The sequence below is a fragment of the Hyla sarda genome, unplaced genomic scaffold, assembly GCF_029499605.1.
Source record: "Hyla sarda isolate aHylSar1 unplaced genomic scaffold, aHylSar1.hap1 scaffold_518, whole genome shotgun sequence".
NCBI lineage: Eukaryota > Metazoa > Chordata > Amphibia > Anura > Hylidae > Hyla > Hyla sarda.
In genome coordinates, this window is record NW_026610529.1 from 104,865 (window position 1) to 118,618 (window position 13,754).

At 46.4% G+C, this 13,754-nt stretch overlaps 1 pseudogene; it reads left to right on the forward strand.

Annotated features, from left to right (window-relative positions):
* LOC130338368 (oocyte zinc finger protein XlCOF7.1-like) overlaps positions 1-7,455 on the forward strand; it is a 43,482-nt pseudogene extending 36,027 nt beyond the window's left edge.
* Positions 7,456-13,754: the final 6,299 nt, after the last annotated feature.

The window sequence follows — 13,754 nt, forward strand, 5'->3', positions numbered from 1 at the left end:
GGAGATGGATTCTCACAGGCCTGCTCCTGGATGTAGATTCTCATGCACCTCCCCCGGCAGGAGAGGGATTCTCACAGGCCTTCTCCTGGATGTAGATTCTCATGCACCTCCCTCGGCAGGAGAGGGATTCTCACAGGCCTGCTCCTGGATGTAAATTCTCATGCACCTCCCCTGGCAGGAGATGGATTCTCACAGGCCTGCTCCTGGATGTAGATTCTCATGCACCTCCCCCGGCAGGAGATGGATTCTCACAGGCCTGCTCCTGGATGTAGATTCTCATGCACCTCCCTCGGCAGGAGATGGATTCTCATAGGCCTGCTCCTGGATGTAGATTCTCATGCACCTCCCTCGGCAGGAGATGGATTCTCACAGGCCTTCTCCTGGATGTAGATTCTCATGCACCTCCCTCGGCAGGAGATGGATTCTCACAGGCCTGCTACTGGATGTAGATTCTCATGCACCTCCGCCGGCAGGAGATGGATTCTCACAGGCCTGCTCCTGGATGTAGATTCTCATGCACCTCCCCCGGCAGGAGATGGATTCTCACAGGCCTGCTCCTGGATGTAGATTCTCACAGGCCTGCTCCTGGATGTAGATTCTCATGCACCTCCCCCGGCAGGAGATGGATTCTCACAGGCCTGCTCCTGGATGTAGATTCTCATGCACCTCCCCCGGCAGGAGAGGGATTCTCACAGGCCTTCTCCTGGATGTAGATTCTCATGCACCTCCCTCGGCAGGAGATGGATTCTCACAGGCCTGCTCCTGGATGTAGATTCTCATGCACCTCCCCCGGCAGGAGATGGATTCTCACAGGCCTGCTCCTGGATGTAGATTCTCATGCACCTCCCCCGGCAGGAGAGGGATTCTCACAGGCCTGCTCCTGGATGTAGATTCTCATGCACCTCCCTCGGCAGGAGAGGGATTCTCACAGGCCTGCTCCTGGATGTAGATTCTCATGCACCTCCCTCGGCAGGAGATGGATTCTCACAGGCCTGCTCCTGGATGTAGATTCTCATGCACCTCCCTCGGCAGGTGATGGATTCTCACAGGCCTGCTCCTGGATGTAGATTCTCATGCACCTCCATTAGGAGGAGAGGGATTCTCACAGGCCTGCTCCTGGATGTAGATTCTCATGCACCTCCCCCGGCAGGAGATGGATTCTCACAGGCCTGCTCCTGGATGTAGATTCTCATGCACCTCCCCCGGCAGGAGATGGATTCTCACAGGCCTGCTCCTGGATGTAGATTCTCATGCACCTCCCCCGGCAGGAGATGGATTCTCACAGGCCTGCTCCTGGATGTAGATTCTCATGCACCTCCCTCGGCAGGAGATGGATTCTCACAGGCCTGCTCCTGGATGTAGATTCTCATGCACCTCCCCCGGCAGGAGATGGATTCTCACAGGCCTGCTCCTGGATGTAGATTCTCATGTACCGCCCTCGGCAGGAGATGGATTCTCACAGGCCTGCTCCTGGATGTAGATTCTCATGCACCTCCATTAGGAGGAGAGGGATTCTCACAGGCCTGCTCCTGGATGTAGATTCTCATGCACCTCCCCCGGCAGGAGAGGGATTCTCACAGGCCTGCTCCTGGATGTAGTTTCTCATGCACCTCCATTAGGAGGAGATGGATTCTCACAGGCCTGCTCCTGGGTGTAGATTCTCATGCAGCTCCCTCGGCAGGAGATGGATTCTCACAGGCCTGCTCCTGGATGTAGATTCTCATGCACCTCCCCCGGCAGGAGAGGGATTCTCACAGGCCTGCTCCTGGATGTAGATTCTCATGCACCTCCCTCGGCAGGAGAGGGATTCTCACAGGCCTGCTCCTGGATGTAGATTCTCATGCACCTCCCCCGGCAGGAGAGGGATTCTCACAGGCCTGCTCCTGGATGTAGATTCTCATGCACCTCCCCCGGCAGGAGAGGGACTCTCACAGGCCTGCTCCTGGATGTAGATTCTCATGCACCTCCCCCGGCAGGAGAGGGATTCTCACAGGCCTGCTCCTGGATGTAGATTCTCATGCACCTCCCCCGGCAGGAGATGGATTCTCACAGGCCTGCTCCTGGATGTAGATTCTCATGCACCTCCCTCGGCAGGAGATGGATTCTCACAGGCCTGCTCCTGGATGTAGATTCTCATGCACCTCCATTAGGAGGAGATGGATTCTCACAGGCCTGCTCCTGGATGTAGATTCTCATGCACCTCCCCCGGCAGGAGATGGATTCTCACAGGCCTGCTCCTGGATGTAGATTCTCATGCACCTCCCCCGGCAGGAGATGGATTCTCACAGGCCTGCTCCTGGATGTAGATTCTCATGCACCTCCCTCGGCAGGAGATGGATTCTCATAGGCCTGCTCCTGGATGTAGATTCTCATGCACCTCCCTCGGCAGGAGAGGGATTCTCACAGGCCTGCTCCTGGATGTAAATTCTCATGCACCTCCCCCGGCAGGAGATGGATTCTCACAGGCCTGCTCCTGGATGTAGATTCTCATGCACCTCCCCCGGCAGGAGATGGATTCTCACAGGCCTGCTCCTGGATGTAGATTCTCATGCACCTCCCTCGGCAGGAGATGGATTCTCACAGGCCTGCTCCTGGATGTAGATTCTCATGCACCTCCCTCGGCAGGAGATGGATTCTCACAGGCCTGCTCCTGGATGTAGATTCTCATGCACCTCCCCCGGCAGGAGATGGATTCTCACAGGCCTGCTCCTGGATGTAGATTCTCATGCACCTCCCCCGGCAGGAGAGGGATTCTCACAGGCCTTCTCCTGGATGTAGATTCTCATGCACCTCCCTCGGCAGGAGAGGGATTCTCACAGGCCTGCTCCTGGATGTAGATTCTCATGCACCTCCCCCGGCAGGAGATGGATTCCCACAGGCCTGCTCCTGGATGTAGATTCTCATGCGCCTCCCCCGGCAGGAGATGGATTCTCACAGGCCAGCTCCTGGATGTAGATTCTCATGCACCTCCCTCGGCAGGAGAGGGATTCTCACAGGCCTGCTCCTGGATGTAGATTCTCATGCACCTCCCCCGGCAGGAGAGGGATTCTCACAGGCCTGCTCCTGGATGTAGATTCTCATGCACCTCCCCCGGCAGGAGATGGATTCTCACAGGCCTGCTCCTGGATGTAGATTCTCATGCACCTCCCCCGGCAGGAGATGGATTCTCACAGGCCTGCTCCTGGATGTAGTTTCTCATGCACCTCCATTAGGAGGAGATGGATTCTCACAGGCCTGCTCCTGGATGTAGATTCTCATGCACCTTCCCCGGCAGGAGATGGATTCTCACAGGCCTGCTCCTGGATGTAGATTCTCATGCACCTCCCCCGGCAGGAGATGGATTCTCACAGGCCTGCTCCTGGATGTAGATTCTCATGCACCTCCCTCGGCAGGAGATGGATTCTCATAGGCCTGCTCCTGGATGTAGATTCTCATGCACCTCCCTCGGCAGGAGATGGATTCTCACAGGCCTGCTCCTGGATGTAAATTCTCATGCACCTCCCCTGGCAGGAGATGGATTCTCACAGGCCTGCTCCTGGATGTAGATTCTCATGCACCTCCCCCGGCAGGAGATGGATTCTCACAGGCCTGCTCCTGGATGCAGATTCTCATGCACCTCCCTCGGCAGGAGATGGATTCTCACAGGCCTGCTCCTGGATGTAGATTCTCATGCACCTCCCTCGGCAGGAGATGGATTCTCACAGGCCTGCTCCTGGATGTAGATTCTCATGCACCTCCCCCGGCAGGAGATGGATTCTCACAGGCCTGCTCCTGGATGTAGATTCTCATGCACCTCCCCCGGCAGGAGATGGATTCTCACAGGCCTGCTCCTGGATGTAGATTCTCACAGGCCTGCTCCTGGATGTAGATTCTCATGCACCTCCCCCGGCAGGAGAGGGATTCTCACAGGCCTGCTCCTGGATGTAGATTCTCATGCACCTCCCTCGGCAGGAGATGGATTCTCACAGGCCTGCTCCTGGATGTAGATTCTCATGCACCTCCCCCGGCAGGAGATGGATTCTCACAGGCCTGCTCCTGGATGTAGATTCTCATGCACCTCCCTCTGCAGGAGATGGATTCTCACAGGCCTGCTCCTGGATGTAGATTCTCATGCACCTCCCCCGGCAGGAGATGGATTCTCACAGGCCTGCTCCTGGATGTAGATTCTCATGCACCGCCCTCGGCAGGAGATGGATTCTCACAGGCCTGCTCCTGGATGTAGATTCTCATGCACCTCCATTAGGAGGAGAGGGATTCTCACAGGCCTGCTCCTGGATGTAGATTCTCATGCACCTCCCCCGGCAGGAGTGGGATTCTCACAGGCCTGCTCCTGGATGTAGTTTCTCATGCACCTCCATTAGGAGGAGATGGATTCTCACAGGCCTGCTCCTGGATGTAGATTCTCATGCACCTCCATTAGGAGGAGATGGATTCTCACAGGCCTGCTCCTGGGTGTAGATTCTCATGCACCTCCCTCGGCAGGAGAGGGATTCTCACAGGCCTGCTCCTGGATGTAGATTCTCATGCACCTCCCCCGGCAGGAGAGGGATTCTCACAGGCCTGCTCCTGGATGTAGATTCTCATGCACCTCCCCCGGCAGGAGAGGGATTCTCACAGGCCTGCTCCTGGATGTAGATTCTCATGCACCTCCCCCGGCAGGAGAGGGATTCTCACAGGCCTGCTCCTGGATGTAGATTCTCATGCACCTCCCCCGGCAGGAGATGGATTCTCACAGGCCTGCTCCTGGATGTAGATTCTCATGCACCTCCCTCGGCAGGAGATGGATTCTCACAGGCCTGCTCCTGGATGTAGATTCTCATGCACCTCCTTTAGGAGGAGATGGATTCTCACAGGCCTGCTCCTGGATGTAGATTCTCATGCACCTCCATTAGGAGGAGATGGATTCTCACAGGCCTGCTCCTGGATGTAGATTCTCATGCACCTCCCCCGGCAGGAGATGGATTCTCACAGGCCTGCTCCTGGATGTAGATTCTCATGCACCTCCCCCGGCAGGAGAGGGATTCTCACAGGCCTGCTCCTGGATGTAGATTCTCATGCACCTCCCTCGGCAGGAGATGGATTCTCACAGGCCTGCTCCTGGATGTAGATTCTCATGCACCTCCATTAGGAGGAGATGGATTCTCACAGGCCTGCTCCTGGATGTAGATTCTCATGCACCTCCTTTAGGAGGAGAGGGATTCCCACAGCCCCCTGGACGTAGATTTTCACAGCTGTCAAAAGCGGGGAGGGAGGTGTAGAACGGGGGAGGATTTTTGGGGAAAACACAGGTTTGCACGGGCAGAGCAGGAGGAGAGAGGAGGTACATATGACTACCTCCTCACAGCCCATGGAAACCCACGTCCGGAAAATTCAGGCTGGGCTGAGAAGGGGAGATGAGGAGGGAGTCATATGTACCTGATCTCTCCCCCTGCTCTGCCCGTGCAAACCTGCGTTCTCTGAGGTGGAGCAGAGGGAGGGGAGATAAGGGAGGCGCGTATCTCTCTGCTCTGTCTTCGCTCTTCCCTCCCCCCAGCTCTAGTTTCGGAAATCTGAGGGGAGGAGCAGAAGCAAGTTTACATGGGGCACAAGTTTGCACCTCACACCAAATTGGCTTCTCACGAAGGAATCACGCGGATGTGATCCATTATTATGTCAGCCCGAAGCCTTTGTCACTGCCAGGACTCTGCTATTGATACAACCTGTCTATGGTCAGATCTAATGGGTTAGTGCAGTATTTATGCTGCATTAATTTGTATGAGCAATCGACTAAACCCCCTCCTCAATAATAATTTTTTGTTGTTGTAATTGTTATAGAAAAGCAGTAAAGCTTAAAGAAAACTATGTAAATTAGATATCGTTGTGATCGTAGTCACCTGAAAAACAATTTTACCACACACTGAATGAAGGGTGTCATAACAACGAAAGATCGGTCCCGCAAAAAACAAGATCTCAAATTATGTAAAAATATAAGAGTTATGACTCTGAGGAGAGGGGGAAAAAATTTAAATGCAAAAGCTTAAAATTATCTGGGTTGTTAAGGGGTTAATACTGATAATAAAATCTGTGTTATTCTCTGCAGATTCTTGTAGCAGGAGATCAGAGGAGAATCTTATATCTTCAGATTATAAAGCAGATGATGATATCACACAAGATACATATGAAGAACATTCCATTATCCCAGATACACCCTCAGCCCTTTACAGCCAAGATCTGTCATCTCATCCTTATATACAGGTCCTGTCTTCTCAGTCATCACAGGATGTTCACCAAAATAAAGGTCACAGAAGGGATGTTGGACATCAACGAGCTCATACAGGAAAGAAACCATATTCATGCTCAGAATGTGGGAAATGTTTTGCTAAGAAATCACATCTTGTTCAACATTGAAGAACTCACACAGGGGAGAAACCATTTTCATGTTCAGAATGCGGAAAATGTTTTACTGACAAGTCAAGTCTTGTTAAACATAAAAGAACTCACACAGGAGAGAAGCCATTTTCATGCTCAGAATGTGGAAAATGTTTTACTGTCAAATCAGATCTTGTTAAACATCAAAGAACTCACACAGGGGAGAAGCCATTTCCATGTTCAGAATGTGGAAAATGTTTTACTGGGAAAACAAATGTTGTTCTACATCAAAGAACTCACACAGGGGAGAAGCCATTTTCATGCTCAGAATGTGGAAAATATTTTACTCAGCAATCACATCTTCTTAAGCATCACAGAACTCACAAAGGAGAGAAGCCATTTTCATGTTCAGAATGTGGAAAATGTTTTACTGAGAAATCAATTCTTGTTCAACATCAAAAAGCTCACACAGGGGAAAAGCCATTTTCATGTTCAGAATGTGAAAAATGTTTTACTGACAAATCAAGTCTTGTTAAACATAAGCGAACTCACACAGGGGAGAAACCATATTCATGTTCAGTGTGTGGGAAATGTTTTTCTGACAAATCAAATCTGGTTAAACATGAAAGAGCTCACACAGTGGAGAAGCCATTTTCATGTTCAGAATGTGGAAAATGTTTTAATGACATATCAAGTTTTGTTATACATATAAAAATTCACACAGAGGAGAAGCCATTTTTCTGTGCAGAGTGTGGAAAAGGTTTTATTGTGAAATCAAATCTTGTTCAACATCAAAGAACTCACACAGGGGTGAAGCCATTTTCATGTGCAGAGTGTGGGAAATGTTTTAATCATCAATCAGGTCTTGTTAAACATCAAAGAACTCACACAGGAGAGAAGCCATTTTCATGTGCAGAATGTGGGAAATGTTTTACTCAGCAATCACATCTTGTTAAACATCAAAGAACTCACACAGGAGAGAAGCCATTTTCATGCTCAGACTGTGGAAAATGTTTTACCCAGCATTCACATCTTGTTAAGCATCACAGAACTCACACAGGAGAGAAGCCAATTCAGAGCCGTAAATGATGCAGATAACACATCTATATATTATCCATGTACATAGGATATCTGACATTTATACATATCATATACTGCATCTCCAAACTTGTTACCAATTGATAATAAAAGTTTTCTTTCTCATATGATTTATTATTCTTATATTCATCTCCGCACACTGGACTTATAATAAATGTAATATTGTCCCTGACGTTGTATATAGGGAATGTAATGCGTCAGTGTTGTCCCCGCCCCCTTCTCATTATGATTATAGAGACTTTAATTCAAGGCATCAGACAGGATCCGCGCGTCTCCCTTGAAGATCGTCTCTTCTGAACATAAGACGCTGCAGATACTTTTATTTATCACAAACCCTAGACGAGCGTTTCCCGTCTAGGGTAATAAATAAATAAAAACGCATAGGGTTCCCGTATTTTTATTCTCAGCCAGATTCTAACCAAGCAGCAACAGCCTGTGGTTACCAGGGTATGCGAGGAACATTGTTACTGGCCCTCCCCAGCCTAAATAAAGCCAGCCTGTTACCACCCTACGCCCTGGAGCGCCATTTTTGACACTTGGGGCACGTTGGTGTACCGGCACCACTGTGGCGGTGGGTACCGAGGTAATAATTGGGGGTTAGCGTTAGCTGTTTTTGAGGCTGACGCTAAGCCCCGGTTTAGTAATGGATTCCTTCAATAAGACGGCTTCCACTACTAAGCCTGAAAATTAAATTTAAAAAAACAGGACACATTGGAAAAATTATTTTATTTAAAAAATAACACTCCCCCACAGCCCTCATTAGCCATTTTATTAAAAAAAAAGAAAAAAAATCTAGTTCATTGCTGCAATCCACCGAATCCGCCATAATCCTCTGCATACATGCATCTGAAACGAGAAAAAAAAACACAAAAAATTTGTTAGTACATTTTTGGAGCACTCCGCCCGGGAGAGCGCCCATAATGCAATGTCTTCCCAAACAGGGAGCCTCCAGCCTTTGGCTGTCTGGGCATGCTGGGAGTCATAGTTTAGCAACAGCTGGAGTCTCCCTGTCCGGGAAGACACTGCCAGAAGGGTCTGTTCACATTATACAAAATGTACAATGTGAACAGAGCCTCAGACTTACCACTCTGCCTCCCGTCTGTTAAAATGATGTCATCACTAGGGGCGGAGCTACATGGACCCCACAGGGAGTGAGGGAGGTAAGGGGATCTCCTCTTCTGTATACACTAAATACAGCTATAAGGGGCTATAGGAACAGGGAGTCCTATCAGTCTGGTGACAGGATTCCCTGCTCCTGTATAATATACACGTGTATACTATGCCCCCCTGTATACTATATGGCGGGGGAGGTGAGTAGTGACGCTATACATCACTCATCACCTCCTTACACTCCATGGAGCGGGCGCTCAGCATCCGACCCACAGAGCGGTACCTGAAGACAGTGAAAAAAACTGCCACAGGGGACAAAACTGTCTGTTTCCACACTCCGGAAAAAAAACAGAAAAAAACTGCCAAAACGCAGAAAAAAGCGGTGACAGTTTTTCTGGCGTTTTTGCTGCTGTTTTTAAGGTCTAAAAAAAAAAAAAAAAAGTGAAAACTTCTCCTTAGTCATACAACGTTTACACTGAATTTCTCCAGTTAAATAAGGGAAATGAGCCGGGGGAGATAGATAACACCTATGCCAGAACATTTAACCCCTTAAGGACCCAGTCAATTTCCAGTATAGGACCCGGCCATTTTTTGCACATCTGACCACTGTCACTTTAAAGGGGTACTACCGTGCTGACAACTTATCCCCTATCTAAAGGATGGGGACTGCTGGGGACCCCCGCGATCTCGCACACAGCACCCTGCCTCTCATCAGGCCCCGGGGTGAACATCCGCTCCGTGTCTGATGACGGGGCCGGTGATCGTGATGTCACAGCTCCGCCCCCTCAATGCAAGTCTATGGCAGGTGCGAAACAGCTGTCTCGCCCCTGCCTTAGACTTGCATTGAGGGGGCGGAGCTGTGACGTCACTATACTCCGGCCCCGTGATCGGCAGTCATCAGACCCGGAGCGATGTTCGCTCCGGGACCTGATGAGAGCGGGGTGCTGCATGCGAGATTGCGGGGGTCCCCAGCGGGACCCCGCGCAATCAGGCAACTTATCCACTATCCTTTAGATAGGGGATAAGTTGTCAGCACGGTAGTACCCCTTTAAACATTAATAACTCTGGGATGCTTTTACCTTTCATTCTGATTCCGAGAATGTTTTTTCGTGACATATTCTACTTTTTGTTAGTGGTAAATTTTCGTCGATACTTGCATCATTTCTTGGTGAAAAATTAAAAAATTTCATGAAAAAATTAAAAATTTAGCATTTTTCTAGCTTTGAAGCGCTCTACTTATAGAGGAAATAACATAGTAACATAGTTCATAAGGTTGAAAAAAGACCAAAGTCCATGAAGTTCAACCTATATCCCTAATGAGTCCCTACTGAGTTGATCCAGAGGAGGCAAAAAACCCTCATACAAGAGGTAAAAATTCCTTCCCGACTCCAAATATGGCATCAGAATAGATCCCTGGATCAACGTTCTGTCCCTATAAATCTATTATACATAACCTGTAATGTTATTATTCCCCAAAAATGCATCCAGACCCCTTTTAAACTCTTTTACAGAGTTCCCCATGACCACCTCCTCAGGCAGAGAATTCCACAGTCTCATTGCTCTTACAGTAAAGAACCCTCATCTGTGCTGGTGTAGAAACCTTCTTTCCTCTAGACGTAGAGGATGCCCCCTTATAGATACAGTCCTGGGTATAAATAGATCATGGAGAGATCTCTGTACGGTCCCCTGATATATTTATACATAGTTATTAGGTCTCCCCTAAGCCTTCTTTTTTCTAAACTAAATAACCCTAATTCCGATAATCTTTCTGGGTACTGTAATCCTCCCATTCCCTGTATTACCCTGGTTGCCCATCTTTGAACCCTCTCCAGCTCCACTATATCTTTCTTGTACACTGGTGCCCAGTACTGTACACAGTATTCTATGTGTGGTCTGACTAGTACTGTACACAGTATTCTATGTGTGGTCTGACCAGTACTGTACACAGTATTCTATGTGTGGTCTGACTAGTGATTTGTACAGCGGTAGAATTTTTTTCTTGTCGTGGGCATCTATGTCCCTATTGATGCCCCCCCTGATTTTATTTGCCTGACACTGATCACTACAGCTAAATTTACTGTTAACGAATTCCTTTTCCACATCAGTCGTCCCAAGTATTCTCCCATTTAACACATAATCCCAGCCCGGATTTTTCCTCCCAATGTGCATTACCTTAAATTTATCAGTGTTGAACCTCATCTGCCACTTCTCAGCCCAAACCTCCAACCTATCCAGATCCATTTGTAGCAGTGCACTGTCCTCTATTGTGTTTACCGCTTTACAGAGTTTAGTATCATCTGCAAAGATTGCTTTACTATTCAACCCCTCTACAAGGTCATTAATTAATATATTAAATAGAACAGGACCCAAGACGGACCCCTGTGGTACCCCACTAGTAACAATCACCCAATCAGAATAAGTACCATTAATAACTGAAGAATAAATAGTCCTGCGTGCTGATTGACAAGCTTTAGGCTTTAGCGGACAAACTTCACAAGCCACTTCCAGAAATCCAAGAGTATATTTAATTCACACCAAAAAGGTTAAATACAGGCATGGAGTAAATAATGTACAAAGAAAGAGTTCCTTACATAAAATGATTGAAGATAGAAAAGTTCATATCTCCTGGTCCTTGAGCATTCCTTCATGTGTAGGAGAGATAGCGTGAGTTGTGAGGCCGGCAGAGGGAATGTTGTTGTTCTTCCTTGTGTTATCCTCCTCGTGTTAACCTCCCCACTAGGTTCTAATGGCCTTCTTATATACTAGTAGCTTAGGCCTCATTGGATACATAACAAGTCCTTAAATGTATAGATTCTATTTCAGCTTATGTGGTAATGCGGCAAACCTACAAATATGGTCTTAGGTTGTTTCTCCCTAATTAGTGACTAACTATAGAATATAGCTGACACCACTAAGTTGTATATTTGGAGTACTGCACGTGGTTACATGACAGCCCTCTTGACTTTCACTAACCTTCAGTATATATAAGATACAAAGTGATCTCTTATCAATGATTACATATGGTCTTATGTTAGGGGTAAGTAAGTTTTGTTAATTATGTTAATTATGATATTACATTTCCCCCTGATGATAGGATTAATATCCTTATCATAACATTCAAACTTTAACATTTACTCTCCATTCGTATCACAGTCGTCCTCTATCACATCACACTGTCCCTGGGACCATATGGTAATCTTTGACATGAGATGCCTTCTTCTCTATGTTCACAATGGAATGAGAAGATTGTGCTCTTTTTTATCATTTCCCTTAAAATTCCATCTCCCTTATTAACTTCTTTCTTAACTTGTTTATATAATTTACTTATCCTAAACATAAGAAATAGTTGATATAAAATACATAATATAACAATAATAGCAATAATAACTATTGGATTAGATAATACATGCCCAGCAATGGATTGTACAGAAGATTTTGACCATAAGTTAACAGATTTCTTAAAATTTGACCACCAATTAACTCCCGACATATCATTCCATTGATGATGAACCTGATCTAGTTCTCCCTGTTGATGTATAAACATAATTTCTGCATCTTTTAACTGTTGTTTTAAAATTGCCAATAAACCTTTATCTTTCTTTATTTCTTCAGTCCATGTTTTCCAAGGAAAATGATCTATTTGTGTAAGGTTAAAGTGTACTGGTAGTGTTCTTAAACGTTCTGTGTCTATGGTGGAAACATTGAATACCCTCCCATCTATCTCCAATTTTTTCAATTCTCCTTCTATGCAATACAATCCTCTGTGAAGAGTTTCACGATGCAATACAGACTTCCTTATCACACCCCAACCATTTATTTATCCACAAGTCAATATGATTTAGACTAAAACTTTATTTTTCTGGAAGACTTCTCAACAATCCCAGAGGTGTGACGCCACTCTGTAAAGCCTGTGCCATCATCTTCAGATTAGTAGAATACTCTACTTGTATTTCCAAGCATGCTCTAGAAACCTGAACTTCCTGTTGACTCTCTATCAATTCCAATGTTGCATCTTGGAGATGAGATACAGATGATCCTATCACAGTAGAAGTGTTTAAAACCATTTTTTCCAATAATTGGTTCAAGCCCTTCTGAACTGTTACTCCCTTACTACCGATGTATCCTATGGATCCCAAGTCTGATTTAAGTGTGTTTATGTCCATAGTGTTTAGTAAGCTTCCTATTGTACCAACACCCCCAAGATTCCCTCAACCACACCTCTCTTGTCTCTTTGAGTGATAAGCGGATGTTGTCCAAACCATTGGGCAAGTCCCATTTCCAAATTAGTCAGGTGTGATACACATTGAGGAAACCTTGTGGATATCTTCCAATCTGTCATGTTAAAAGTCCAGACTAAGGTTTCAAACGATTCATTTCTCAACAATGGCTTGGAATGAAAGTAATTAATTTGAAAAGGATTGGATGGTTTGATTGTAATTCCAGTGCATAAATGATCTTCTAGAGACCAAATACTAACATTTGCTCTGTCACAATGTTTGTAATGTCCTCTAGTTAATACACAACATTCATATATCCCAGTGTTTTTACGTGTAGGATTATCTAATTGAAACCCAAAGTTTGTACCATTCCAATAAACATTTCCAATTTGACTTTTATGAAGTACATGAATTTGGTTGTTTGTAAAGCTGCCCAAAGACACCTTTCCAAAAGACCAAACCAATGATGCTCCCAGAGGTAGAGGTAATCTTATTCCACACTGTAGCTCTATGGAATTTATGTCTACTTGACTCCTAAAACTGTGTGGAGTGACTCTAACTTCAGGTGCTATTGAGTTGGATACTGTAAATACAAAATAAACTTTTACTATAGCCAATTCCATTCCACCTGAAAGTTCCAACTACGAGTCCAATCCCCATCTCCAGCTGAGATTGGAAGAAGAGAAGGATCCAAAAGTTTGTCATAAGACTTAGTCTTATACCAAATTTCTGTCATGGACCTCCCAATCCTTCCTGTATCTAACATGTTATTTGTCACGTCCCCAGTCCATTGAGATGGTTCATCACCTTTGATTGTTATAAACCAAAACATGGAATCATCTGGATGACATTCCCATATTCCTTATTGATTATTTAGTGTATATGTTCCTTGAGCCTGTGTAAAATACATTTTTGGTCCCACTGTTATGTGAACCATTATTTCTGCACAATGTTTAAAAAATAAATACACACAAGGTGGTT